The following is a 4,191-nucleotide window of genomic DNA, read 5'->3' as shown; positions in this document are numbered from 1 at the left end:
TAGAATCTATCATGGCCTCCCCTCTAGGGTGACCCATACCTGCTTGACCTCCACCCCTAGCTAGCTGTGTAGGTGGAGTGGCAACTGGAGCAGCAACCACGACCTGAGAAGTCTATGGACCTGGTGGAATACGTGGAGCCTAAGTAGTCTATGAAGGTGCACCCCTCCTAAGTCTGGGGCAGTATCTAACCATATGACGGGTATCACCACACTCAAAGAAAGCTCTCGATGGGCGTGGCTATTGGGACTTACTTAGGTCTAGTCGGCTGGACTGACCGTTGAAGGCACCCAGTGCAGGAGGTGCACTAGATAGTGGCTGAGCAAAATGAGCAACCTGAGACCTCAGAGTAGCCGGAGAACCACTAGAAGATGGAAGTGCTGAATGAACTGGACAGCTCACATAGCCTTTACCATGATGGGTTGTAGCTGCAGCGTGGCCATCACTAAATCCTCTAGTACCTCGAGGCCTTTTGGCCTACCTGTCCTCTCTTTCACGGGCCCTGCATACCCTCCAACCTCAGAGCAATCTCTACAACCTGCTGAAACGGGGTAACCGTCTCCAACTCTCGAGCCATGCTGAATCTAAAACCATAACTGAGCCCCTTGATGAATCTGCGGACTCGCTCTCTGACTGTAGAAACCAAGGTAGGTGCATGTCGGGACAACTCACTGAATCTGATATCATACTCTGACACTAACATAGTCCCCTGATTCAGCTGCTTAAACAAACTCTCTCAAGAACATCTCTGAAAACTGAGTACATGTGAGTAAAGATGCATCGGCTGGGTACCCTCCTCGTAAGCCCGCCTCCACTAATTCGCTACCCCTGATAGTTGGATTGTAGTAAAAGCAACCCCTCTCATCTCCACAATACCAATGGTGCTGAGAATACGGTGGCACTTCTCTAGAAAACCTTATGCATCCTCTGTAGCTAGGACACTGTAAGTCGGAGGATGATACTTCTTGAACTTTTCAAGTCTAAGCTTCTCCTCCTCAGAAGTCGCTGCCTCGGGCTGAACTGGAATAACATGTTGCGCTGACATAACATTTAGGACTTGATCAGCATGAACACGCTGCTCTGGGTACGGGCCGCGGGAATCTGAGCTCCTCCACTAGCTTGAGATGTGGCTGGTGCAAGTGGAATAAACCATGCCTGAGCTAGAGTACCAAACATGCTCAAGAACTGTACTAAGGTCTCCTGAAGTGCAGGGGTGACAACAAGCACCTCGGGTGTCGGTTCCCCAATCGGAGCTAATAGTGGCTCCTTAACGCAGCTCGGGCGGGTGCTCTAGCTGCACCACGTGCCCCTCCTCGGCCTCTATCTCAACCCTGGACTCTCGCGGCTCTAGCAGGGGGTGATGGTTTCTGATCTCGGATCCAGCAGTGCGTGCCCTCACCATCTATGAGAGAATAGAAAGACAAGGATTCATATTTCAAAGTCAGCAAATTTGCACGATAAGGAATTAATGAAGTGGAGTTTTTCTAACAGTTCTGTAGCCTCTCGAAGATAAGTACAGACGTCTCCGTACTGATCTACAAGACTCTACTAAACCTGCTAATGACTCGTAACACCTGTCGTGCCCCGTTTTCTCGGAAAAGCAGGTTTTGACATGTGACAACTCTTTTAAATAGGTATTAAAAGAGAAGAGTTGCCACAATTTTGAGGTGCGTTAGGGCACCTATTTGCAGACAACTCTATTTTAACTAGTCCATGTCACCAAAGATCAAGTAAGGGCTCAAATGACCTCAAATAGAAGGGGTTAGGTACTCTTCGAGGTCAACAACTATAGGTCCCGGCCAAATTTTATGCTATGAGGGGATTATTTGAATTATAATTATCCTACGTAATCATATTATAACAAGGATTTCAAAAAATTATTGAGGAGAAAGAAGTGGGTCCTAAATAATTGATACAACCTCCGTGGGTCACAAGGTATATCTAGTTTGACCTAAGTTTGCACAAATAGGTGCATAGTTATCAATTATAGGGGGGGCTAAGTTTTTTAACCTAAAGGATCATCCCGTGCAACATAAATAATACTTCGCAACTCCCTTAAAGGTAAGGGTTGCTCATATTATTCAGCGGGCACAGACTATCATCTACTACTACCCATTTACTATTTTAAAGTTGTTTACCTAAAGGCATTCTAATTCAATTCTAAAGCATGTCCTATGTGTGCCTTACCCGTCCCATGCCTATGGTCCAGGAGGCTTTGGACCTACTACTTTGGTAGTTCTAGACTTCCCTTCGGATGCTCAAAAGTGATAAAAATAGGCACACAATCAAAACAATTAGGACTGCACATAGATACAATTAAGGGCTCAAATTGGCCTCCTCACATAGACACAAATGCACGCAAACAGTTATAAGCTCATGGTAACAGTGTTCCAAATTATTAAGTAAGCGACTGTAAATGGAAAGATTTGAAATCAGAGCATATTGAATGGACAAGACCTATATACTTGATTTCTATGTGATTGATCGATTCAAGGGTTGACATAGAATCCTACATGCAGTGTTTATGGGAAGACTATTTCGAATTGCTGATTTTAATACATGGTCTATTAAGATCCTATAGGCATGATCTCTAGGCGACTTGCGACTGGGCAGTGAGAACATCAAAAGCGCATAGTTGTTCATCTTTTATCCTATATGCATGATTTCTAAATGAGTAGTAACATCCTATAGGCATGATATCTAGACAATAATATCCCAGAAACAAGGTAATTGAGAACATACACTTATTTTATTTATTCCTTTAGGCATGGTGTCTAAGCAGCAATACAAGAAGACGAGAATAGCGATAATAACAGCTTGGTTACCCAAGTTAAGAGCCTACAATCATGGTATCTAGGTGAGTCACATAATTTAAAGAAGTAGCCCAAGCATGCATTTTCAGTTGTTTGTATCGAACTCCTATAGGCATAACATCTAAGTGCAACAAGTCTAATTTTAGATCCTATAGGCAAGCTATCTAACGTTTCAAGTCATTTAACCTTAATTCATGTTTTCTAAGTGAATAGCATGTACACAGATAGTTTCACAGAATGAGTTATGGAAAACAAAGCAATTAGGATCCTATTGGCATGTTTTCTAATAAATATCCCAGTTCCCCCCATTTCACTAATACCCAATTGTTCGTTATTCCAAATTATTACAGGCCCAAGAATGAAATAATACATGTTTATAGATGACAAAATACATACTGAAACAAATACAAGCCCACTAGAGCAATTACAGGCCCAATAGAAAAGTAACCCAGGGATATCCCCATGCCTTCAATAGCCTTACTCTCCGGACAAACAGCAGGCCCAAATCACAGGCTCACAAGACAACTAGAGTGCACCTGAATCTAGTGCCCAGGTCCAACAACACACATGGCCCAATTACAGGCCCAATAAACAACTTAGATACCCAAATAGATGCCAAATTTAGCTATACATGTGACAAAATACTCATAGAACAGCTTAAACACTTAGTTCTTAGAGTTGTAGCCATCAACAGCTCTAGCCAAGACATATAAACAGGATCATGCTGAATTGAAAAGCATATAAGACACATATGAGGTAAGTTTATGCTTTGTAATTCTAGAAACAAAGTTTGATAGAGAAAGGATTGGCCATCATAGGATACTAAACCATTCCAAAGAGTAATACATGATTCAGAACCAACCTAAAGAACTTTAGATGACAGTCTAGCAGAATCATAGACAATAAGCAATTAGAGTATAGTCTTCACATGAAGGCTTTAACATGAGAGCCTAATGAGAATATGATTAAAAACAACATAACAACATGCTAGTGGGCACAATTTGACAAACATATCACTTAGTTGAACATTAGATTTAACATGCTGAGCATTGGCCATGGCACAAAGATTCCAAAGAACTCATGGTAGGTAAAAGAACACATCATCTTTAGGCTAACAAGATAGGCAGACATTAGGACTTGTGCCAGTTGACAATACATAAGAGAAGAAGGTAAACATTGAAATTTACCCTAGAAGTCGTAGGCAATGCTAAAGAGTACATGATTAACAAGTTGAGGAGTACAATCATCAGAGTTACAAATAGCAGAGAAACATGTTTGGCAAGACATTAAGAAAGTATTGTAACATGTGATTCACATGGTCAGGGATCAATTTGTGGGAAAATAGTAAATTACACATAAAGGATTCAGTAGGAAGAGATT

The sequence above is a fragment of the Nicotiana tabacum genome, chromosome 23, assembly GCF_000715075.1.
Source record: "Nicotiana tabacum cultivar K326 chromosome 23, ASM71507v2, whole genome shotgun sequence".
Classification (NCBI taxonomy): domain Eukaryota; kingdom Viridiplantae; phylum Streptophyta; class Magnoliopsida; order Solanales; family Solanaceae; genus Nicotiana; species Nicotiana tabacum.
Note: the sequence above shows the minus strand (reverse complement) of the source record.